General features: G+C 42.9%; 1 protein-coding gene across 7 annotated transcripts in view; it reads right to left on the bottom strand.

Annotated features, from left to right (window-relative positions):
* ZNF644 (zinc finger protein 644) overlaps nt 1–19,596 on the bottom strand; it is an 84,373-nt gene extending 64,777 nt beyond the window's left edge. For 4 of the 7 annotated variants that reach the window (XM_075615564.1, XM_075615562.1, XM_075615568.1 and 1 more), the window contains exon 1: nt 19,458–19,596. The gene's annotated coding sequence lies outside the window, so the exon portion shown is untranslated. Of the gene's footprint in view, nt 1–18,783; nt 18,809–19,457 lie in introns of those variants that run through there. The other 3 variants (XM_075615567.1, XM_075615566.1, XM_075615565.1) reach the window with 3 other exon arrangements.
* Between the last annotated feature and the right edge of the window lie 7,687 nt (nt 19,597–27,283).

Raw genomic sequence — 27,283 nt, 5'->3', positions numbered from 1 at the left:
CGCAACGGCGACTTTCTCAAAGGGGGATGAGTTCAGAGTTCACATGGAGGGATATATAAACCCTATTGTTGCTTAGCACCCCTCGAAATGAGTCCTCATAGGTCCAATCATTAAATTAAATCCTCATTAGTATTAACAATGAATTTACGCTAGGGCTAATAAGGTTACATGTTAAATACAATTTAGGGGTTGATATATAAACATCAAACAAAGATAAAAATAGAAAAATACATGAATGGTACACAGAAAACAAGAAGCTATACAGAATACAACTCATGTATAATAAAGGAACTTATTAGGTTCAAAAATGCAACAATGGTACCTGTTAAAAACTATAAAAAGAAATCTATATTATATCAAAACCATACAGATAATATTCTAAATTAATAAAAATTAAAAATAAAAATCTTTTTAAAAACCATAAAAAGGTATACATATGTTGAACTATATCAAATTCATGAGTTGATCTTTTGACACAATCTTTCCTTTGCCAGTTTTGTAACGGTCTCATATGTAGCCCTGCCCATTTTATGACGCTTAACGTGGAAGCGAATTTCCCTAGACGCTTCATGCATTCTTCTGTTGAAGTTCTGGTTGCTTTCCTGAGCTTCCTTGTTTGCAGTGTTATGTCTTGTCTCCTTGCGTCTGGCAACGTCCCCTCTCCTTTCTCCGTGTTGAATTCTACCCCCAAAAACGTTAGCAGTTGAGTGGGTGTTAGGTGGCTCTTGTCTGTTTATTAACCAACCGTGTTGTTCCAAGAAGGTTATGACCATCTCCTGGTCTTGTTCTAATTTGTCCTGACTTTTTGACTTTACCAAGATGTCGTCCAGGTATGGGTATATTTCTACCCCTCTTTTTCTCATTTCTGCCACTAATGGGGCTAAAACTTTTGTAAATGTCCTTGGAGAGGTCGCCAGACCGAATTGTAGTGCTGTGTATTGATAATGATGTTGGTTCACCGCGAACCTTAGAAATTTCTGGTGTCTCCTTGATACCGGCATATGTAGATAAGCGTCCCTTAAATCTACCGATACCATCCAGTCTCCTGGTTGTACCTCCTGAGTGATCGCGTTTAAAAAGACACCATCTTGAATTCTTATTCTCAAGAATGTATTTACCCTTCTCAGGTCTAGGATTGCTCTGTAGTCTCCTGAAGACTTTTGTACTAGGAATATTCTGGAATAAATCCCACTTCCTCTGTCTTCGTGAGGTACCTTCGTTATTACTTCTGCTTGTAGTAATTTTTTTTTAAACTGAATTCATTTGCCTTGGTCTGTACCCTTGTGGTTAGGCATATATTTATTTGAACTCTATACTGTATCCCTGACGAATAGTTTCCAGTACCCATTTGTCTTGTATTGTTTGGGTCCATGTTGCAGAAAACCGTCAGTCTTCCTCCTACCGGAAACTGCTGGGCCCTTTGACCTTCATGCAAATTTGTTCTTGGCCAATGATCATCTTCCTCTGACCGCCTCTCCATGTTTGCCTTGAAAACGATCTGCCAGGTGTATATGCTTTTGCCTCTTTGTACTGACCTCTATCAGATTGCTGGAAACTGAATCTTCTGTCCTGTTTTCCTGGGGCAAAAAAAAAAAACTACTCTTACCTCCTGATGCTTTCGTTATTATAGCATCCAACTTGTTGCCAAAAACGAATTCTCCTTCAAAAGGTAATCCACATAGGCTATTCTTTGATGCTGCGTCCGCCATCCATTGTCTTAGCCACAATGCTCTTCTTGCTGATACTGCTAAGACCATAGATTTAGCTGCTAACCTAACTGCATCCAAAGACGCCTCCGCTATGTAGTCTGTCGCCCACTTTACTTCAGACAGTGCCTTTAGGATAGAACTGCTCTTTACTCCTTTGTCTAGTGCCTCCTCTATGTTGGCAATCCAGACACGCATTGCCCTTGCCGCTGATGTAGTAGCTATAGCTGGCTTACAGACTGTTCCCGCTGTAACATACGCCTTCTTTAATACGTAATCCATTTCCCTATCCATAGTATCTTTCAAGGTTGCAGATTCCTCTATTGGTATTGTTGTATTTCTTGCTATTCTAGCTATAGCTGCATCCACCTTTGGGCTAACTTCCCAAAATTTGACCTCTTCCTGTGGAAACGGATACATTTTCCCAAATCTATATGGTATATACACTTTGGCATCTGGCCACGACAGTTCTAATTGAATAAGGTCCTTGATCACCTGATGTATGGGAAAACTTTTTTTTCTGAATTGACCCAAATAATTTATCTCTTTTTTGAGTCAACTCTTCAGTGTCTTCCAATTCTAAAGCCTGTCTCATGGCTTTGATGAGGATCCACCATTTCTACATCAAACTCAGATTCATCCTGCTGAATATCCTGTTCTGATTAATCCAATTCACCTTCTGACACCTGAAAGCATTCTATGTCTGATTCATCAGATGAGAAACCTTTTCCCTTATCCAAACTGGTCTGAGATCTTGATCTTTTTTGCGCCGTGTTGACTGCCTGTTGTACCGCAGCCTCCACGCTCTGCTTAACCGCATCCTTCATTAGTATTAGGAAGGTGTTCATTTGCTCGTTAGAATCCCCCGCTGCTGCCTTAAGGCAATTTTCACAGAGCTTCTTTCCCATCAGAGCTGGCTTCTCGCATGCAGCACACCACTTGGTTTTCTTAGTGACTTTCCTCTTATGCTGCAGGGATTCCCCAGTAGCCTTAGAAGTTTCTCCTTCCAGAAGGGTAACCACCGAGCTAATTTCAACAAAACAAAATAAATACTAAATATACACCCTAATATCAGATCCTCTCTCATATGTAGTACTAAACTAAGGACTCACCTGGTCTTGGAAACTGATCCTTTAGCAGTATCCATATTTGTTTCAACATCCAGCACTTGGTTTCTCCATGCTGAGCGTTCCATGCTGCAGTTTTTTTCTCTCTCACAAACAAACTGCCTCCGTTGTTCCTCTGACGTCACCGCAGTGCTCGTGCTCGGCGTGTCTGCGCACGCACCCACCGGAACGCGCGCTATCGTGTGGCCGCGTGCACAGTTCCTCCTACCGCAGCATTCCAGACGCTATCACGGTTAGTCTGAGCCTTCACACGGCTCCCAGCCCCCCCCCCCCCACGTACCTTGCTCCTGGGGGTTACCCCAACATCTGGGGTCTCCGTCTTGCCACCATCAGGGGCGCGTCGATCAGAGCTTCAGGGCAGAGAGGTTGAGGTTCCTGGATCACTGCACAAGTGGCAGTTTAGGTGAGTCCCACTTACAAAACAAAAAATCCTACTCCTAGCTGTGAGGACAGGAAAAAGACTATGGTGCAGGTAGAGGGAGGGGCCTTTTAAGGCCTACCTGCAAAAGTCAATTTCCTGTCCTACCTAGACTGAGGAGGGATTAACCCAAAAGTGCCCACTGCCAGGGTGATCAGGAAAATAATGTTTTTGCATCATAGTCAAAATCAGACTTTTTAATGAAAATTTGGTACCACTTTCATGCACTTATTTTATTAGCTTTGCCACATCATTTATTTTGCGCTGTTTCACTTTTAATTGATTCTGCAGTTGATACTTATTGTAAATAACAGTTTTATTTCCTCAGATTCAATAGCTAAATTTAACATGGCTTACATAGATCTATTATTTTTTTATCAAAACACTTTAAAATCACCCCCAAAAATTAAAACATTTTTAATACACAGTCGCTTGCTAGCACTGTTAGAAATACCAGAAAGCTGAGCTTAACATTTGGGGTTCAAGGAACTTAAAAGAGCATAATATGAACACTGGAACACTTTATACACCAAAAGTATTCAACAGATATTTCTTATAAAAAATACCACCAACTGTGGCTTTGCTGCTTACTTCCAAGGACAGACAAATCAGTTATATCACTATGAACGAGCATGAAATTTGATCAACAAAACAGATCGAAGAACTAGTATGTGTTTTCTGTCAAAGTAATCCAAAGAGATAGACACAAAATTTGTATATGCATTAGCTTCTCCAAAGGAGGAGAAAAAGAAGAACAACTACCATGTCCCTTTGTAGGAGACATACTACAAACTGTTCTATGACTTTCAATGCAGCGTGGAAAAAAAAATCAAATTTTCTAAAAAGGCATTTGCAATACATTAAAACAACTGTCTATGAAGACCAAATAACTACAAACTGTTCTATGACTTTCAATGCAGCGTGGAAAAAAAAATCAAATTTTCTAAAAAGGCATTTGCAATACATTAAAACAACTGTCTATGAAGACCAAATAAAATGCATCAACTTTAAAACAAATCCAGGCATGTAAATAACAAAATCTCTCATTATAAACTTGATATCACAAATCCAACTGAAACAAAGCCCACACATTTGAGCAGGGATGACAGAAAGAGCTGACACCGATTATGTAGCATGTTGCTGCTGGATCAGCACGGATTTCTGGGAGCCATTTTCTTTTCAGCTCTAATCTAAAACTGTTCCACGTTTGGCATTTTTTGTTGCAATCTCACTTTTTACCTAATGGTGGCAATAGCCTTAGCATATGCTACAGTAAATTAAATGACATGCCTTGCTCAACTACATTTCTACAAATATGCTCTGGAGAAATAATCACTGTAAACATGCTTGCCTTTATAGCACAGATCCACAAAGCACGTTTAATAACCTCCTCAAATACAATATACATGAGTATGGCCTAATAACTGGTGTTTAGTAGGGGTGCGCATGATTTTCTAGGGGGGGGGCGCGGGGGGAGACCCTTCAGCGCTCTTCCCCAAGGCATTTAAATTAAACGCTGGGGAAAGCGTGAGGCCTCCAACTTCTTTCCTGCTCTCAGTCAGCTCTTCGGCGACGCGACGCCAAGAAAATGTGGCGTCAAGTGACGGCATATGACGTTGCCGAAGCCAGAGAGCAGGTAAGGAGGGGTAAGACCTCGCAAGCATTACGTTAAACCTTGCTAGTCTACCGCTTTTACATTGGCTGGAATTCTGTATTTTGTCCAAACAGAAATACACCCACCCGGGACAAGAAAAATCAGTGCCAAGCTCAAGTCAAATATAGAGACTATACAAGTTTATAGTAACCTTATTTTCCATGAGAAATGTAATTGATTCATACTTCAAAACGCTCTCATAGTAATTTATTTTCAAACAGCAGAATGTGGCAAAGTCTTTAAGAATGTGTTACATTTTGCTTTTATTGTGTTGAACCTATGTACAAAAAAAAAAAAAACTAAATTTTCTATGAAGTAAGACTGCCACCATAATTTATATCAAATGTGACATGTAAAATATATTGAACAGACATATGTATAGGACAAAAGTGTATCAATGGCCAGGATAAAATTAACAGAAATCAGACATACGTATTTGTAAATAATTATTTTTACCGTTTGTAAGCACGGTTCAGACTTGAGCAATACAATTTGCACAGGTGGAGCAGCGGTTCCCCCTTCCCTGAACCCCCCCCACCCAGAAAAACAGGTGAAACACTTGATTCCCACACACAGTCACTGAGCGGGGCAGATGAAAAATTAATTTGTGCGGATTTCCCAACAAGCAGTCAAATGTGCTTAAAGGAGCAGTTCCCTGTAAGACTAAAGTGAATTAAGGACTGCAAATAGGTTTATTGTTAAACGCATCCAATTATATATATATATATAAAAAAATAAGTATTTCTAAATATTGTTTTACAATCTTTATCCAATGTCTTTTGGTAACAAGACCTCAAAGCTACAGGCAAGTTATTTTGTTGCTCGGTTTGCAAAGTAACTGTCATTATTATTCTAGTACAGTGTTTTTAAAGCGTAGTTCCTAGGAAACTTTGCCTCAGGCATCCCCGGAAAGGTTCCCTGCAATTTCAGGTCTGCATTAGGAAAGTTGTAGCAAATACAGAAGTTTACAATGCATCTGATCTCGGACGCGCTATTAGAGGGGGTTGAAGTTCCCCAGAATTTCCCAATATAATTACAGGGTTCCTTAAATATAAAAAGTTAAAAACCACTGGTCTAACAGATAAATAAGTAGCAGATCTGCTTAAATTCTGCAAATTGAGACTAATCAAAACCTTTACTTTTCACAAGAAGCATAAGTAAAACAGTTACTTAAATTATGACTGAATATTTCTAAGAATCATATACCACTGAAAAGTCGTAGATCTTTGGTCAGCTAGCAGGGATATGCTCTTTACAGTACTTGCATTTTTGCATGCAGGCCCATGGTAAGGTAAAGCAAAAGTATACATGAAACTATGTAATTTGTGGATTTGATTAATCAGGAATAGATACATTTTATATTTGTTTTTAAATACTTGAATGTCCACAAGAAACTATGTATAGTTTCATAAAGTTCACTTTTACATGCCAATTGCTGTATTCACCATGAGCTACGTTGATATTAAAGTTCACAGACCAACCATATTAGGTATAGGAAGAGAGTAACACTGCAACTGAGAAGAAAGCCAATATGGTTTGGTTTCATTATGAACCTCGATTTCCCTCCACACAGTTGAAAAGGAAATCACATAGAATAAAGCAAGTTCAGAACCCACATAAGCAATATAGATATATAGAGCAGTGAATAAGGTGGAATTGTACTACACCAATTTCCAGCTCTAACTATTAAAATGTGGAAGGAAAGTATAAAAAGTAAATTTTTCATTTTTAAGACTTTTTGCTTCCAGGATACTTTAAATCAGCACACAAACTTTGTTTGAGGTGCACTTTGAAAATGTGTGAAATTAGAGATTATGGAACATTGCCATATTGATCCACAGAACTCAATTCTACTCAGTTATAGGCTTAAAAAAAGAAGAAAAAAAAGTTCTGGGCATTAATGAACTCTGCAGTCTCTATGGTCAAAATTCCAGGCTTTTTAACTGTCCAGAATTTTTGGCACCTCTCCAAATGTTAAATGTGCGTGTTCCCTTCTGCTTGTTGGAGTCAGAGTTACTACTACATTTCCTGGGCTCTCCTTTCTGTCCCTGGTGAGCGCCGCTCATGTACGTGTGTGGTGAGCCAGAGGCTATAACTGTGGTTGGGCCTGGCCGGATACAGCTTTACAGCCTCGATGACGTGGGGAGTGCAGTGAAGGTGTGCGGACACCGGTGAGCATGCTGAGCATGCCAAGATGGAGTATGTAGGGATGTGTGGGTGGGTCACTGGACCAGTAGACTGGGAATTACAGCCCATTGAGCAGCACATATGGGGGGGGGGGGGGTAGAGAGAAACAGTGTGGTATGCTACATCAGATATAAAATTTGAATTTAATTCACAGTCCTTATTTGGAATATTATTTGATTAGCAGTTGCATCAGGTTATTTCAAATATGGTCCTGTAAAAGTAGTCAGGAAATCGTGTCCTGTGCCACATGTGATGCCAGTTTTCATCTATAAGTTCTTCAAAATAAATGGTTTCAGTAACTAAAGATTGGAACAATAAAACTAGCTGTGTGATTAGGGAAAGGTGGATAGCAAACTAATGTGTCACAGATAACATCTACAGAATTAAAAATAGTGAATTATACTACGTGTCAACCCAAATTCTCCTCCACAGCAACTCTACACAATGTCCTTCAATTTTAGCTCTCTGCGGCTTTGCAATAGTCCTTAAATAATCTCAACTGAGAAAGCTGGCAGACAAGATAAGGATATTTTACACAAACACTATTTTTACACAAAATTTCTAATCATTTTAGTTGATGGAAAAAAATAATAATTATATATCCCTCAACTGCCGCAATGTTCCTTTGAAACACTAATGCCATTACTTGAGAAAGGCTGCTTATATGCAGCAGAAATGATGATTAGCTTGAATGACTTCATAAATATACCTTTTCTGCAAGACCATAGTGCCTTTCACCATTTGATCTTCAGGGATATAAGTAGGGAGGATCACCGAGATGTGAGCACCAGACAGATTAGTCTAACATAACATCCTTCTGTAGGAGTACACGAATTGATTATTTTTTCCCCTTCAAACAATATGTATGGGGGAGTTAAACTTCCAATATTAAAGTCCGAAAATGCGTTATTGTCAATAAATGCATTGCATAAATGAGATTGATATTTGTAGCTAAAAAAAAAAGCAAAGCACAGGTACTCTCAGAATTTGAATTAAAAAGATTTTATTGAAGATCATTTCAGTTCTCACCGGGACCTTTCTCAAGATCCTTCTTGAGAAAGGACCCTGTGAGCAGGGGTGTTCAACTCCCCCCCCCCCCCCCGGCAAGTTTTCAGGATATCCCTGCTTCAACATAGGGGGATGCTGTCAAAGACAGATACTGATTGAGCCACCTGTGCTGAAGAAGCAATATAATGAAAACCTGACCTGTTTGGGGAGGGGGGGGGGGGGCGCGCGGGGTCTTGAGGACTGGATTTGAACACACCCCTTGCCTGTAAATACCAAAACGTTGATCCACAATAAAACCACTTAAGTGACTCAAGTCCTGCGAGTGCCCGTGCTTTGATGTTGGTATGAGTAACTTCCCATCAGTGTACCCAGGCAAAATACTGCCTGGAACGGGAGTACCGACCACCATTGTATATATTTGTATCTATATAGAGCTCGTCACACACCACCTGTATGGTAAGATTAGCCATTAAATACAGGCAGCCACACCTATCAGCAAACAGGATCTACTACCCAAGCTTTTGGAAACTGGGAAAGGTGAAATCTTCTGTAGAACCCATAAGTGTCATATGTACAATTAGAGATTAGCCTATCTTCAAACTGATGGGTGTGTTAATAAATCTTAATTTCTTGTCTTTGGGCTGGAGCTAATACAATTGACTATCACACCACCTTTAAGATATCCCTGCAGACGCACTTACCAGAACTCCCTCCTACTGTCTCTGTACGTTCTCCCTACCTACCAATTAGATTGTAAGCTCCTCGGGGCAGGGACTCCTCTTTAATGTTATGTTTGTCTAAAGCACTTATTCCCATGATCTGTTATTTATATTATCTGTTATTTATTCGATTACCACATGTATTACTACTGTGAAGCGCTATGTACATTAATGGCGCTATATAAATAAAGACATACAATACAATACAATCCAAAGCAATACTTGTAGAATTTTGCTTAAACAGACAATTATTTTACTGCTTATTTGTTTTGGATTTTATACCTAAATATTTCCAGCTTTACTTTTGCTACCAGAAGGGTCTGCAACACACTGCTCTGTAGGCTCCTCCGGCAGCAAAAGTGACCCATTTTACATTGCAGGAAAACAATATTTTAGTCGTTCAGTATAATTTTGACATTAAAGTATGTACCCCACAGAAAGCCAACACGTTTTGCTTATAGTAACTTTCATGTCATTAATCTGGGACAGAAAAATAAAACATAGTAATTACTACCACTGCAATATATAGTATATCCTTATACGGCTTGTTCTATAGTAGGTGCGGGCGCGCGGGCGCCTGTGCACGTGACGCACGCTTTTTGTGTGTATGCTGTGAGTGAAGGTACAGCGTGTGTGTGTGTGTGTGTGTGTGTGTGTGTATATATATATATATATTAAATAATACTTTTAAAATAATTTTTTAAAAAAATGTTGCACAATAAAAATAATTTTTATTTATTCAACTTTGACACATACACACACATTTCAGTGGCGGTAGCGGCGCAAAATCTTTTTCCCTGTCTTCCCCCGTCGGCCAGCTCCACTCACTGCCATGTGCGCGCGCTACAACATTATAGAAAAGCTGACTAACCACAGCCAATTATAAGTGCCGCGCACGGCCACTATATAACAGCCCTAAGGCTAAGGCCCCGCTCCCAGAGTCAGCGCACCCGCACTGCTGACAGGCGGTGCGCTGAGATACACAGACCGCGATATGCGGTCTGTAGGGAGCGGGAGGTGGGCGGGTGGTGGGCGGTTTGACAGGGAGGGGGGGCGTGGCTTGAGCGGAGGGACCCGCTACTCTCCCCCCCCCTCCCTCCACGGACTCGGGCTGGAGCTGGAGCTTCGGTAAGTATTAAACACACACACACACGCAGGCACTCATACATACATACATACACACACATACACACACACACACACACACACACAGGCAGGCACTCACGCACTCATACACACACACGCGCGCACACACAGGCAGGCACTCACGCACTCATACACACACACACACACACACACACACAGACAGAGGCAGGCACTCACGCACTTGGGCACACACATACACACACACAGACAGGCACGCACACACACAGACACACACACACAGAGAAAGGCACTCACCTGCTTTCACTCCACACTCCTCCCCGCTCCCCGAAGCCTCTCCTCCTCCCGAAGCCTCCCCTCCCCTTTGGCTCACAGCCACACACGTCACGCGTCAAAGCTAGAAAACACCATTCTCTGGTGTCTCCTAGCGGCTGACGCGCGACAGCGTGTAGTCAGCTGTGCCGCCAGTGGGGACCGGGACCGGCTCGCGAGGATTCCCCTGCTGGTGGGGAACTCGCGACATTGCCGCCCGCGCCAACGAGCGCAGCGGGACCGAGGCCTAAGCCTGTCAGAACCAAGCCTATTGCTGGAGGGCCCCCCCCAGGGAGGTGACGAAACCGAGCTGAGGGTGCCACTTTTTTTTTTTTCCTTTTTAACTGTTTATTTTGAACATTTTCATAAATAATAACGGTGAACAGGGAGGGATACCAAAAAAAAATTCTAGTGGTATATCTATAACGAATAATTTTTACCCCAAATAAGCAAATATAATATAGTATTATCTGGATACATGTATTGTATTTTAGATCAAAACAGGATTAAAAGTGTATTTTTTGAAGCAAGAGAGCCACAACTATACATACACCGATTTATTTTGTAACACAATGAACGCACACACAGATGCAGTCCTAAAGTTTTGCTGATGTTAGTTTTGCTGTTAGAACAGCAATCTATTCAATATCATATTAATGTGTCAAACACAAACCTTAATGATTTGGATCCGTGGACCTGGACAGGTATGTAAACAGTAAAGCTTTTACTGGGGTAAGATGCAGGTGAAAAATGTAGTAGTCATATTGGTCCCAGAGAAGGGTCAATTCTTGTGTCTTGACACACCTTTAAGTGACTGAGTTCTTCATAGATTAAAATTACAGCATACAAAAGTATTTAGCGCCTCCACAGGTAGTCTTCTTAAAATGTACACTTGATGGGGACATCTGCAAGGTTTTGAAGATGCTTTAATTCAATCTACGGAGAACTCTCATGATTGGTCCACTAAATGTTATCTGCTGTAGGACGCACACAAAACCAAAAGAACACAAGTATCTACCGAATGATTACCATCTCAAACGTTTTAATAGGTGTGAATTATAACGTGCAAATATTCGCGGATTGATTGTGTTTGACATGATATTCGCCTACCTTAGGCGAGTCCTCGCTGGCGCTGAGCGCGCTTACCTTAGTCAATGTGAATTGTCACATCCACACCCATGCTATGCGAGTGCGGGCACACACGCTCACCCACGCTTGGCTAAACAAAAAAAATGTAACTTTCGAGCACGCTCAATTTGCCCGCAATGCGCCCGCGCTTCCAAAATAGCGATGACACCCGGCGCTCATGCTTGGAGAGCTTGTGACGTCACTGCTCTCAAGTATGAGCGCGGTCAGCGCCAGCGGGGCTGCAGCCTTCAAAGGGTCTTTAAACATTCATGCAAATGGATGCAATTCCCCCGGCAGCCACTATTTCATTCACCCAGAACCCGAAATATATGTTTTTTTGCTGGAGAAGATACTATTTTTTTTGTTAAAGTCCCAAAGCTCTATATTTTTTCCCTCAACACAAGACATTTACCTGTGCCTAAATAAAATGGACATCCCAAGACATATGCCAATCATTTGCATATCCTATTCGCATATTTCCCAGGTGTGCCCATTTTTGGTGCACAGGTGTCTCTCCACATGTTTTAAGGACTATGTATATAACCAGGAATAGAGCCGCTCTCTAATAAAAGACCAATAAGACCGTGGGGTTACAATGGCTGACAGATCAATCACTGATGCAGTTTCTGTGAGCAAAACAGGATGCTATTCACCGGCACTCGAGTGCTACACAAGCCCCCTCACGGGTGTCGGGCAGCAGCCGGTGTATGCCCCTGCTTTAATCAATAATTGCTCAGAGATTTTTGTCCATTAAAGCAGGTTGCTCAGATTATTTAATAATATACTGGACATCTAACAAGCTCCTATTGAACCCCCAAAATAACCACAACATATATATATAAGCATACGAGTGTCACAGAGGAGTGCTACTGAGCAAGGCAATATATATTTGAAACCAGAGACAGAACATAAAACACAGACAAAGCTCAGTTTGTTGTTGTGGTTATTTTGGGGGTTCAATAGGAGCTTGTTAGGTGTCCAGTATATTTCACAATTGTGTTTCAGCTAGTCCTGGCTGATTGGAGGTTGGCAACCTCCTACTTAATTTAAGCTCACCCCCTCCCACATTTAAATGGTTAAGGGCTCACTCCATAGCATCTTCCACACAGGGGAACTTGTTTGCTTGCAGGATGGTTGTGACAACTCTAATACAGAGTGCTTTTCCTGGTAATGTACAGGTTAATAAAGGCTTCAATCAGACTTAGAACTTTGCAACTAATATTGACAGATTTACTATAAATCATTCTTCCTGTTATTACACAGGTTATTAAGAATTTATATTAGCGTTAGGGACCCCTGAATTGTGGTCTGCCGTGAAGTTGGCTCAGGGGCTTACAACAATTTTGGCCAAAAATGTCAAACTAAAAGACCATTTTACTTAATAGATATTTATACATACAGGCATACCCCGCTTTAAGTACACTTACTTTAAGTACACTCGCGAGTAAGTACATATCGCCCAATAGGCAAACGGCAGCTCACGCATGCGCCTGTCATCACGTCCTGAACAGCAATACCGGCTCCCTACCTGTACCGAAGCTGTGCGCAAGCGGGGAGACTATAGAGCCTGTTACAAATGTGTTATTTATATCAGTTATACACGTATATGACGATTGCAGTACAGTACATGCATCAGTAAGTGGGAAAAGGTAGTGCTTCACTTTAAGTACATTTTCGCTTTACATACATGCTCCGGTCCCATTGCGTACGTTAATGTGGGGTATGCCTGTATATATTTAGGCACTGTACCGTGTATGATTTTCACTGGATGTGCTAAAACTGAGCTTTGTCTGTGTTTTATGTTCTGTCTCTGCTCAGATTATTTACCATGTATATATACACTATAAAGACGTAATATTTTTTTACGTGACAGCAACTTGCTATATACTGTATTAGCATCTGGTCTATACATTATACTCATTTTCCTGTCTGATAAGACGATACACCGATGATACTCGTGCGAGAGTCTGAATAAAGTCACAGATCTGCCTCACCAAATGTCTGCTTAACAAGTAGGGCACCCAACATGTACTGGCGTCTAGGAGCAAATGGGTCAGAATTGTTCGTAGACCCAATTTGCTAGACAGAGTAATGCTTGTATAGAAGTTCTGAGTTCTAATCCACTAACGGGTTTACTTAAAGTCAGGTGCAACAGACTACGCTATACAATATCAGGGGGTGCGTGTATCAATGTAGACAACAATCCTATATACCCACCCTATGACTTATGATTGTTTTAATCAGCCATTTTACGCCAGTGGATTCTATCAATTAGTTTTGTGAGTTTTTAAATTCGCCCCCATTATTTTATCTGTAATAATAAAGCTTAGTTTTTACCTCAAAACAGATTGCTACCAGTTTGTTTCTTTTTAGAGGAAATTATTTATATCCTATCAGCATACACCGTGGCGATCTCAATAGTAGGATTGCCCAACACTTTTACATTAGTCAGGTTATTCAGAGTGGATGCAAAAGTGTATTCTAGTTTCTCGCCATCTGGAGAGAAACACCTCTTTTCGTGCTGTGTATAGAAGAATAGGGCCTCACTGTCTCCCCTCTTAACAAAAATCATAGTTCAGGTTCTGGGCTTGCCCATCAAACCTAATGTGTAGGTCGAATTGACTATGGAAATAGTGGCCACCGTCAGAATTGCAAACAATCGCACACACCAACAAAACATTTGCAGACTAATCGGATTTTAGTTTTATTTTTTCAAATTATTCACCAGCTAAATTTTGACATTTGCTCATCTACTTTTTAATACAAGGGTTTCAATTTCTTTGCACTTTAGGGTGCTTCACATCTGAATGCAGTTTATAATCAAGAGGGGGGAAATAATTATCTTCATAGGATCCCTCTGATGTACTGCATGTTTCCTATACATTATAAATTATATAAAGGACAACTAATAAGTATATTGCAGGCTCACATAAGAACAGAGTATAACACCACAAATTGCCTTACCACCAGAATAGAGAGGAGACCCTTATCTATCTCACTGTGTTCCTTTTCACGAACCAGCACGAAAAGTAACAGATATTGCAAAAAGAAAATGGGCAAGCAGTATACACCCTTGCAAGGGATAGATTCGGAAGAGATAGCACACCCGTTTAGTTAAGTAGATCCATACCAATCATTATGTAGGCAAATTATGCTAAGAAATATTTGCCATGTATTGAAGCCCAGAGTACAAAAATGTAAGTTTTAGGCTGCAATTTCCACAGACGATGGGCGCTGCAAAAAACTATGGCCTCCCAAAAAATGATGACTAGTGTTAGTAGAATTTTACTATATGATTATTAATCTGGATCTACTTAGGTAAACTAATCAGGTGTGCTACCTTTTCTAAATCTTGCTCTACATGTGGCCACACTTATTTATTGGTAAAACTTGTTGTATTTTGTCCTTGCCAAGGATGCCATATTTGTTAGGGCACAAAGTAAGCTTCAAACAGCATGACTTGCATTTTAAGTATTAATCATTTTAATTTGGGAATAAATGGAGCCAATCATGATTGAGATAGACAGACACGATACATAGACAGACACGATACATAGACAGACACGATACATAGACAGACACGATACATAGACAGACACGATACATAGACAGACACGATACATAGACAGACACGATACATAGACAGACACGATACATAGACAGACACGATACATAGACAGACACGATACATAGACAGACACGATACATAGACAGACACGATACATAGACAGACACGATACATAGACAGACACGATACATAGACAGACACGATACATAGACAGACACGATACATAGACAGACACGATACATAGACAGACACGATACATAGACAGACACGATACATAGACAGACACGATACATAGACAGACACGATACATAGACAGACACGATACATAGACAGACACGATACATAGACAGACACGATACATAGACAGACACGATACATAGACAGACACGATACATAGACAGACACGATACATAGACAGACACGATACATAGACAGACACGATACATAGACAGACACGATACATAGACAGACACGATACATAGACAGACACGATACATAGACAGACACGATACATAGACAGACACGATACATAGACAGACACGATACATAGACAGACACGATACATAGACAGACACGATACATAGACAGACACGATACATAGACAGACACGATACATAGACAGACACGATACATAGACAGACACGATACATAGACAGACACGATACATAGACAGACACGATACATAGACAGACACGATACATAGACAGACACGATACATAGACAGACACGATACATAGACAGACACGATACATAGACAGACACGATACATAGACAGACACGATACATAGACAGACACGATACATAGACAGACACGATACATAGACAGACACGACTCGGATAAATAGGATAGATATATTCAAAAACAAATAGACGATACCGTTCTGTGGCTAACGAAATGCGTTTATTTGTGCGAGCTTTCGAGATACACTGATCTCTTCTTCCGGCGGTGCTACAATGAATAAAGCAGGCAAGGGTTTACTTAAAAACAGTGTCTCTTGGAATGTTATCTGTGCTTATCCCTCCCCTGTGTGTAGATGCGATTTATGACTTGAGGTGTTAAATAGTCCCTGAATGTTAGTGATGTAAGAGTGTAAGGCTGCGCTTATAGTGCCGGCGACAGCGATGCGAATTCGCCCGAAAACAAAAGCATTGCCACCGTGTGCGCTTATAGTAAAACCCGCCGCCGGCAAAATTTAATTTTTCAAGGGCCGTCGCGTAACGTGACGGCCCTTTAACAAATCAAATTGCGGGAATCCCGCGATGCCGCTGACCGGCGAAACATAACTTTCGCCGGTGGCGACGGGTGACGCCACCGGCGGCACTATAAGCACGGCCTAAGAGTGTGTGTAAATATAAATGAATGAAGAGCCAACAGTGTATATGTATACCGCGCTTTACAAAACGTGTGTGTGCAGTGGGAGTGTATATCAATGGTGTGGGTAGTTGTGGAAATCTTAATCTCATCTACACACAGGGGAGGGATAAGCACAGATAACATTCCAAGAGACACTGTTTTTAAGTAAACCCTTGCTTGCTTTATTCATTGTAGCACCGCCGGAAGAAGAGATCAGTGTATCTCAAAAGCTCGCACAAATAAAAGCATTTTGTTAGCCACAGAACGGTATTGTCTATTCGTTTTGGATTATTAAAGCTCAGTTAACACGGTACTGATACACATACATACATCACATTTTAAGTTATGGTGGGTGAAAAAGTCAACAAAAAACCTCCACCGTTAGCATATAGCCAATAAAGAATATCACTTGTGAGCACATTCACATGTCTTAGACAGGTCTACAAACCTGCCTTTCAACCATTATCACCTAGCATACAGTGCTCCCACTGCAAGGTATTCTGGGAAATGACATGCAAATGAGCACACAATGTGTCACCTTTTGCCTGGAATATCCATTTACGTGGAGCCCATTTAAGCTGATGCATCATCTTAAATAATGGACATTCCAGGCAAAAGGTGACACATTGTGTGCTCATTTGCATGTCATTTCCCAGAATACCTTGCTGCAGTGGGAGCACTGTATGCTAGGTGATAATGGTTGAAAGGCAGGTTTGCAGACCTGTCTAAGACATGTGAATGTGCTCACAAGTTATATTCTTTATTGGAGATATATACATATACACACACACACACACACACACACACTAAAAACATTGGGGAGAGGAACCCTATATTTGGATTTTTACATAAACGTTTAGTATTTATAAATCAAGTGACATTGGAAAATCAGGGATGCTAGAATAATAAACATATAAAGGCTATAATTGAAGTGCCATAGAAACACAACCAACTGTGGAAACATGGAAAAACATGGAAAAACTATTGTTAAGCAGCAATGATACAAAATGCTGGAATTTAAATAACTGAAGTGCCATGTTCACATTAAGATGTGGGAATTGTAAGTTCAAAATTAAAAGCTTACAAAAAGCAAGTGTTTAAGTGTCAATCAATGTGTTAAATTATAAAAAATGAAAACCAGCACATTAGAGGATGCTACGCATAAATAAAGTGTGTATAATTGAGCAAATTATTAAACAGGTGCCAGTCACGATAATGGAGAGATGGGGGACAGGGGACAGCAGTGAAAACAAATTAGTTTCCCAATACACAATTAATACAATCCATGTGCTTGTTGTACTTGTTAGAGAAATGTTAAATAATTAAATATATATAGATAGATACAGTCTGAGGACTGCACCAAATCACTGGATGTAAAGGGCCAGTTCAAATGAAAATGGGTTTGTTAAGCAATGGCCAAGCGAGGGAAGTGGAGCAATACATTCCATGATAAACACAGATATGGGGAACCTTTGCATCAACACCATTTACTGTCTCTCCGACCTCCAATTTACACGCACATGTAGGCACCACACATGTATACATAGTGCTGCTCCACTATCACACAATCCCAGCATTACACATGTATACATAGTGCTGCTCCACTATCACACAATCCCAGCATCACACATGTATACATAGTGCTGCTCCACTATCACACAATCCCAGCATCACACATGTATACATAGTGCTGCTCCACTATCACACAATCCCAGCATCACACATGTATACATAGTGCTGCTCCACTATCACACAATACCAGCATTACACATGTATACATAGTGCTGCTCCACTATCACACAATCCCAGCATCACACATGTATACATAGTGCTGCTCCATTATCACACAATCCCAGCATCACACATGTATACATAGTGCTGCTCCACTATCACACAATCCCAACATCACACATGTATACATAGTGCTGCTCTACTATCACACAATCCCAGCATCACACATGTATACATAGTGCTGCTCCACTATCACACAATCCCAGCATCACACATGTATACATAGTGCTGCTCCACTATCACACAATCCCAGCATCACACATGTATACATAGTGCTGCTCCACTATCACACAATCCCAGCATCACACATGTATACATAGTGCTGCTCCACTATCACACAATCCCAGCATCACACATGTATACATAGTGCTGCTCCACTATCACACAATCCCAGCATCACACATGTATACATAGTGCTGCTCCACTATCACACAATCCCAGCATCACACATGTATACATAGTGCTGCTCCACTATCACACAATCCCAGCATCACACATGTATACATAGTGCAAAGCCAATTCAGTACCACACATCACAAGCCAGCCATGCACCCTCCTTTGCAGTGCTGGGCTGGGGATGCCCCAGGAGCACAGGCCTAACCGAGCCGGATAGAGCCGTCCCGGGTATGCGCCCCATGCATGCAGGTTTCCATAAGGGGGATGGAAGACAATGGGCAATAAGTGACATTATTCAGTGCAAGACTCACTCTCTGTCCCCAGACGTCCCCATATGTACAGAAATGGCGGCCGTCTGGTATCTATACCCGTCTGCACCCTGCGTGCCCGGGGATTGGCTGCCTAAAGTCACGTGACTAAACAAAACCTTCACGATTAAACCGAAATGAACCCTTTGTCCGCGGACACCCAGCGCCCGCCCGCGGATACCTAGCGCCTCGGGATCTGCCCGCTGATTCACAACGCCCGCCCGCGGACACCCAGCGACCGCCCGCGGATACCCAGCGCCTCGGGACCGGCCCGCGGACACCCAGCGCCCGCCCGCGGATACCCAGAGCCTCGGGACCGGCCCGCGGACACCCAGCGCCTCGCGCCCGCAGAGACCATCCCGCGGGACCCGCCCGCGCTCACCGGGGGCGCCCCGGTGACGGGGGTCCCCAACCCGCAGAGACTCGCCGCGGGGCCTCGCGGGAGCCCGCCGCGGGGCCGCGCAGCCCCGCCATGTCTGCCCGTGCACCCATTCTGCTGCACAACGGGCGTGGGCGCCATGTTCCTCCGTGCGGCACGAAATGCGTCAGGCGATTACTCCTGTGTATGAAGCCGCAGTCCGCCCCGCAGGGAAAATGGCGCCCACTACCTAAGCGGTGCGGAGGTAACCGGCAGCCAGTGAGCCTGGCATCGCCTTTCCCTGCCCCCTCACACGCACCTGCTCAGCGGCACATCGCGGCCTGCCGCTCCCGCACCGCACGGGCCTGCGCCGCTTCTTTCTCTCTTCAGATTTAAATTTGCGCCGGCGCGAGGACACGACGAGACGTGGAGACCAGACGTTCTCCTCACGTGACCTCCTCCTCCCTCCCCCCTAGTTGCTGGCCGCACGCGCCGTAGTGGCGCGAGAGTGCGCGCGGCCGGGGAGGGACTTGAGATCGGAGGCGCGCGCGGAGGACAGGCGGGGGAATGTAAACCCCAGTCTGAGGGGAGATGGGTCACACCGGGCCACGGCTTTCCTAGCGTCCCTCCTAACGTCCCTCCTAGGGGTATCTAGGCAGTCTGCACCCAAGACTTCTTATCAACTAAATATATACAGCAAACACCTGTGACATAACGGAATGACTCCTATGTAATATATAGTGTTTAAACAGCATGTGCATCAAACATTCAAGGCTGTGATAAATAACTGATGAGTGGTTTATTAAACCAGCCCAGAAATCAGTATAACCCTCAAAATATAGAGGAATACGGGATCGAAGAGTCCAGCTAAGGAGGTTTGGATCTTTGGAAATTAAGTAAATCACGTACTTTAAGATAAAAAAAAAAACTTTTTTTTAACAAAAGAGCGGGACATGCTCAGGGGTACACATACGAACATGATATGCGTTATATAGGCGCCTGGGGTGCGGGGATTGCTGATAGAGCATGTTTTGTTGGGGCTTCCAGTATGGTGTTCTTGGTGTGAGATGCTGGCCACAGGCTCTGTGCTGCCCCTCAACTAATTCCATCCTCAACTGGTCCAAATCACTCTAAAACTAACTAAAAACTACACTTGGGCAGACCTTTAAGGGGTAGACCCTCCTAGGACCAAAGTGAACTAATTCCAGTGGCATGAGTACGGTAAACAGATTTTTAAAAGTTAAAAGGAGCAGTGATTTTTTTTTTTTTTTTCAAATTGATTGATTTTTGTCCACAAGGCATAACATTCAGATGTACATGTTGCCACAGGAATTACCATACATAAATGCTGTGTCCATGCCTTATGTCACACAGACCCACAGACATACAACATAAAACTCACCATGGGTGGGAAAGAGGGGGGGGGGAGAGAGAGAATGGCGAAGTCTTGCCAGCTTCTTTTGATCCTGCTTCCTGGCAGTCCTCCGTGTTTTGTCCTTTGCCAACCGGATGAGCCCCTCTCAGCTTCCTTATGGGGCTTAATCCGGGCCTACCGTCCCAGATCCCTACGTATTGCATCCAATCCAAGGAGAACTCATTTGTTCCTATCAGAGCCATACAGTGGCATTGCTCACCCCCTGGATATCTGTCTGGGCCAACCAAGGCAGCCAGACCTTTTGGAAATTTGGGCCAGAGTCATTAACTAAACTCGTCAACTTCTTAATCTGGCAAACAACACAAATTCTGTTCCGAATCTTTTCAATAGATGGAATTATAATTTAGTTCCACAATGCTGCGGTCTTGCACCTCATAGCGGTTGCAAAATGAGCAATTAATTTATTTCCCGCTCTAGATAGCTCCTGTGCTGGTTTGTTTAGCAAGAACAGCCACGGGTCCATCTGAATTTCGAGGCCCAAAATCCTCTGCAGCCAATTTCTAATTTGTTCCCATAAGGGTGCTATATGAGGACAGGACCACAGCATGTGCAGCAAGTCCCCCGGTTCTCCGCACTGCTTGGGGCACAAGGGGGAGTAACCCGGAACAAATTTAGGTACTTTGACTGGGGTGAGATACCACCTCATTATTACCTTATATGAATTCTCCTTTAATGTCGTGCAGATGGAGCTTTTGCTGCCACGTTAAATATCTCAGTCCACTCCTCGTCCTCTAGGGTCTTGTCTAAGTCTGCCTCCCATTGAGACATAAAGCTAAGTTTCCATGTGTAGTCTTTACCTGAACCGATCACTCCTCTGTACAACCTAGATGTTAGTTCCCGTGTGTCGGTTCCTCGTACACAGAGCGTTTCAAAATTCGTCAATGGAGGCCGTATTGTGTGTTTGGTATAAAATGCCCGTATTTGGAGGTATCTAAAAAATTCTGTGATGAGATTGTCCTTTTCTGACTTAATCTGATCAAATGTCTTAATGGTGATTCTACCCGCCAAATCCTTTAATCTCATAAACCCCTGTTGTCTCCAAATTTTAAAGTACCTACCATCTAGCCCCGGAACAAAGTCTAGATTACCATATTAAGGTCCCATCATGGGAATACCTAGAAGTTAACGAGCATCTAAATTTGGAGCGAGCGAGTTGAGCATTGAGGACAGCGGTTTGTTTAGTGCTTTTAGCCTGGATTTAGGGTACCAAATTAGGTTGCAAAGCTCTAACGGGGCGCATAGTTCGCTTTCTAAAGCCACCCACCTTCGCATGCATGGGTCTACATGCTACTGTATAATTTGGCATAATTGGGCCACTTTATTGTATGAGAGCAAGCAAGGTACAGCTAAGCCACCAGTCTCTCTAGGTCTTTGCAGGATCCTTGCTTTAATACGTGGTTTCTTATTTTTCCAAAATAATTTTGAGATGTGAGCTTGCATGGACAAGATGTCCGTTGTTACCACGGGTATTGAAAGAGTCTGAAACAAGTGTAGTAAACGGGGTAGAAGATTCATCTTAATGCTATAAATTCTTCCAATCCATGAAATTCCGTATGAGGACCATTCCCTCAATTCTCCCCTCAGGGACTATAAGAGTTTGGGATAGTTTTCCCGATATAGTGACTTCACACTTTTTGTGATATTTACCCACAAATATTTGATAGCTTTGGGCTGCCAATTGAATTTAAAATTAATCTCTATTCATTTTTCTGTCTCTTTTGGGATATTGAGATTAAGGGCTTCAGGTTTGGTTAATTTTGAAACCCGATACTCTATTAAATTTCCCTAGTAGGTCAAAGAGGTGGGGTAGCGAGGTGGGGGGCCGCGATAACGTCAGAATGACATCATCCGCATATAACGCCACTTTGTGGGATTGTTACTGAATTTGGATTCCCGAAATATCCTGATTGCTTCTGATCTGAGCGGCAAGTGTCTGCATGCATGGGGCGAACAACAAGGGCGAAAGCGGGCAACCCTGTCTCTTGCCACTTTTAATTCTGAACAGCTCAGAGGGAAAGCCTTGATGAAGGACCATTGCTGCTGGATTAGTATATACCGCTTTGATTGCCCTGAAGATTCTGCCCCCGAACCTGAACGCCCCAAGCGTGGCCTCAAGATATGACCAGTCTATCCTGTCAAAGGCTTTTTCTGCGTCTAAACTTAACACAATCCCCGGAATCTTGTTGGCATTGATAAAGTCAATTACATATTTATTCTTCTAGTATTGTCGGCCGCTTGCCTCTCTCTAATAAATCCAACTTGATCCAGGTGAATCAGCCTGGGCAGTATAGAGCTCAATCTATTGGCCAATAATTTGGAATATATTTTAATATACGAATTTATTAATGAAATCGGCCTGTAACTCTGACAATTTGTGGGGTCTTTGCCCTTTTTATGAATTAATGAGATTGACGCCTGGAGCATCTGGTCCGGGAACGGAGCCCCTGCTAGGACTATGTTGAACAGCCTAAGCATGTATGGAGCCAGAATCCCAACACATTTTTTGTAATATAGATTAGATAACCCGTCAGGGTCTGGAGCTTTAGAGGGTTTTAGATTTTTCACTACCTCCCTTAACTCTTCAACTGTAAAATCTTTTTGAAGTGACTCACGCTCCAACCCACTCAACCTCGGTAAAGCCGAGTCTGAGAGAAAACTCTCTGACACTTTACTCGTCTTTACGTTATGTTTTACTTTCTCCCCGTAATTCAACTTTTCATAGTATGTTTTTGTAAGGAATCGGGGAATACGTCCTTGGCGACGTGTTACCTCCTTACCTGTCTCTGCGCAGACCTCCGCTCTGGTACCAACGTGTGCGCGCAACCTCGCTCTGTTTACAGAGCGCGCACGCACGCGCAGCTCTTCTAACGCTGCCAAAGAGCTTAGCTCCGCCCCCTTGGATGAGCCGTGCTTCTCTCGTGCGCGGCGCTCTCACGTGACATTGTGCACCACTCTCCAGCTGCGAGGCAACTAATCCTATGCCACTTGTCTCCTGCAGCCTATTGCGTCTCCCGCTGGGGCCACGCCTCCGCTCCGCCTCCTGTTCTATTGGCCCACACCAGCTATATATACCCTGCTCATGCGCAGTCATTGCTGAGCATAACTAGTTGTAGCCTTGTGCTTCTGCGTCTGTTGTGCCTTGCTCCTGTCCTGTGTTCTCTTCTAGTGTTTGGATTCTTCGTGTACCGACCCGGCTTGACTATTGGAACCCCTCTGGACCTTGACTCTGTTACCTCTCCAACCCAGACCACAGCTATACAGACTTCTACTATTCTGACCTCTCCAACCCAAGACCTTGGCAAGTATCAGAACTAACCCGCTCTCTCCTACCCAGACCCGGCTACGTTGACAATCCACCTGCCAGGCGCGCTTCCGCTGCTGTGGGTGCGTGGTTCTATACTTCCCGACCTCAGTACCGAGGTCCTGTCTTGCTTGTGGGCAGCGCAAGCGTTACAGTTTTAAACTCTTCCACTATGAGTTTGGGGTTTGATGTCATTTCTCCTTTATGAGTCCTGATCGAGTGTTTGTTATAATTTGGCTGCCTATGACGGATCTTGTTGGCTAGCATAGTATCTGGCTTGTTTGCCTTTACAAAAACTCAGTGATTTCTCAGCCTGGGAGGTGAAGAGCAAGTTAAGTTCAATTCGTACGTCTTTTAACTCCCGTAAAATCTCCTCTCTACCTGTTCTGCTATGCTGAGTAGAGAGCTCGTGAAGCTTCACATTTAAGTGATTTATTTTTGCTTCTTTCTTCTTTTTTCCTTCCGGCCTCTATATTTATTAGGGTCCCCCTGAGGGTGGCCTTGTGAGCCTCCCACAGGGCAGTGTGGGAGTCCACGCTATCTTTATTCATTTTGAATAATTGTAAAAATTCTTCGCCAACAGATTTTGCTATCTCAGGGATCTGAATTATTGATTAATTAAGTTTCCAGTTTGCTCCTGGGCTTTCCAGTCTAATTTGGGAGCACCGTAGCTCTATGGGTGCATGATCTGACCATGAAATATAATGGATCCTAGTACAGGCGATCTGTGGGACCAGTCTATTGGACACAAAAAAGTAATCGATCCTACTGTAACGGTCGTAGGGGTGTGAATAGAACGTGAAACCCCTTTCACCTGGGTGTTATTCCCTCCATCCGTCCACTAATTGTTTGTCCTTCACTCCCCGGAGCAGAGCTACTGTGCCTTCCTTTCTACCCCTCTTATTCTGCCGTGTTCGGTCTAGTGTCAGGTTTATGGTCTTATTTAAGTCTCCTGCTATGATTATGTTACCTTCTGCCATCCCTTTTAATGTTGTGAAAAATTGATTAAAAATGGGGGGTCACTTTCACATGGGGCGTAAATGTTTGCTAGTGTTATGCTACAATTCTGAATTGTACCTAGTATGATTAGGGATCTGCCATCCTTGCCTCTCTTTACCTGTTCTAATTGGAAGGGCATTTTATTGTGAAATAGAATGGCTACCCCTCTCTTTTTTTTCTTTCGCTTATGCCAAATAAATTTGCCTGTAGTTTTTGTCTAAGAATTTAGGGCAGTTTTGTACGCTAAAATTTGTTTCCTGTAGGAATAGTATGTCCACTTTCCTATTTTTGTATTCGGCAAAAGCAATGCGCCTCTTGTGAGGGCTGTTGAAACCCTTAACATTATGGGATATAAAATGTACTGCCATGTGTATTTAGTGGCAGGCTCTCTTACTACAATCGCGCTCACCCTCTGAAGTCGTCTGGAGTCCCAGAACCATTTTCTCCATATTCTTCTGACTGCGACTCTCTCGCTCTCCTGACCGGGATGAGGGATGGGGAAGGGAGCACATAAAAGGGGACACAAGGAAGAAAAGACATACAGGAAATAAACCAAACTTAACGAGCCTCTTTCGGTCCCGAGTGACCTGGGCTCTCTTGCCTTAGGGAAACAGCACTTCCCTGAACCCCTACCACCTTGGTTCCAAGGACTTGGGCTACAGATGAGCCCAAGATCCCATAGGTCTTTACCATCAAGCCGGATTATGTCCAGCTCTCTGGAATGCCAGCGCATGCCGACCGTCCGGTTGGCGGTGTCACCGCCCAAAACCTGGTGCACCTCCTTTTTTTTTATTTCCATTACTTTCCTTTGTTTTCTATTACTTGCAATACAAATATACAAACATCTATTTCTAACAACTCTCTTCCCACCCAAACTCTACTAACCCCTTATAACCCCTTGTTGATCCATCTTATGATATACCACTTTCCAGAGCCTCTGAACTCCTTTATCCTGCACCCCCTGACCCATCTGGGCCCTAACCCTTTTAACTATCAGCAGTAGGCTCCTGCCTACTACAGCCTCTCAACCGGCCCAAGTTCCTTGTCTTATCAACTAACTCTAAAACATTAACGTATGCAGACCGCAGCTAACATCCACAATAGCTATCTATACGATAGTGCCTCCTATTTACATGTTAACCCCCTTTTAACTGTTTAGTATACTGCTACTTTTATAGCTACTATTAACACTGCATATATAATCAAACGGTTTCTATTACTTTTACAATGTCATATTATTAAGTAGTTACAACCTCTGCAAAGTTCACACACAGTATTTCCTGTATTGCAGCCATTTTTTCATTCAGTGGCTGTATTGGTCTTATCACTGTTGCTAGAGATTGCTACACATGAACAGTTTAAGTAGCATGAGACATTGAACAATCAAAGACGCGCTCGCCAAATTTCACTTATCGGCAAAAACAAGTTTTTCGGAAAAACTTACCAATGTAACCAGGTCCGTTAGACAAGTGAAATCCTTGTTAAACTAAAAAAGTAGATTTTCTGGTTGTGTAATAATGAGAATCTTAACTGGTAATTCCTGTTCTTCCTCAGGATCCCTTCGAACGAATTATTCTGCCGCCAAACAAAACAACAAAAGAGAAAACCCTCTGGACTGACTATTTACCTGTATACAGCTTAGTATATAATTAGATTGTTAGCTCCTCGGGGCAGGGACTCCTCTTCCTAAATGTTATGTTTGCCTGAAGCACTTATTCCCATGACCTGTTATTTATATCTGTTTATTATTTGTTATTTATATGATTACCATGTGTATTACTACTGTGAAGCGCTATGTACATTAATGGCGCTATACAAATAAAGACATACAATACAATATATGATACTTTGCCACAATATCCTAGCCTACTGCGGATCCTTAACTAATGTACACTATATACTTAACTTTCTAGCTATAGGGCTTAGTACTTGGCCCCATCTCTACATACTGATCCACCTGTGGGGCCTCTCTCTCCCTGTTTGGATGCTGCCAGTCTTTTATTGAGTGTGCCAAACCCATGATTGGGACTAACTCCACATCCCCCCCTCACCCTTATTGTCAAGCCCTTATACTTCCCTCAACCCCTCTCCCTATTTCCCTTAACCCCTTTGCTTTCCCCTCTCTGTGCCCAGTACCTTGTCGCCCCCCCCTTTCCTCCCCTCCTTTCTACTTCAGGTTGACCTCCTTTCTCTGTATCCCCTCTCCCCCCTGATGTCCCTTGTCGATACTGATCCTCTTCTGACTGCCTCCCCCACCCTCCCCCCTCTGTCCAGTCCTCTCCTTTCCCCGGCAGTGGACTTCGCGCACCTCCACCAGGGTCAGGAAACAGACTTAGTCAGTGTCTTACGTGTCTGATCACCCCCATCCCCCCCCCCTACTGACTATGTGGGTAGCTTGGGATTTGGGGCT

The sequence above is a fragment of the Ascaphus truei genome, chromosome 10 (genome assembly GCF_040206685.1).
Source record: "Ascaphus truei isolate aAscTru1 chromosome 10, aAscTru1.hap1, whole genome shotgun sequence".
Taxonomy (NCBI): Eukaryota; Metazoa; Chordata; class Amphibia; order Anura; family Ascaphidae; genus Ascaphus; species Ascaphus truei.
Note: the sequence above shows the minus strand (reverse complement) of the source record. Positions and strands in the feature narration are given on the sequence as shown.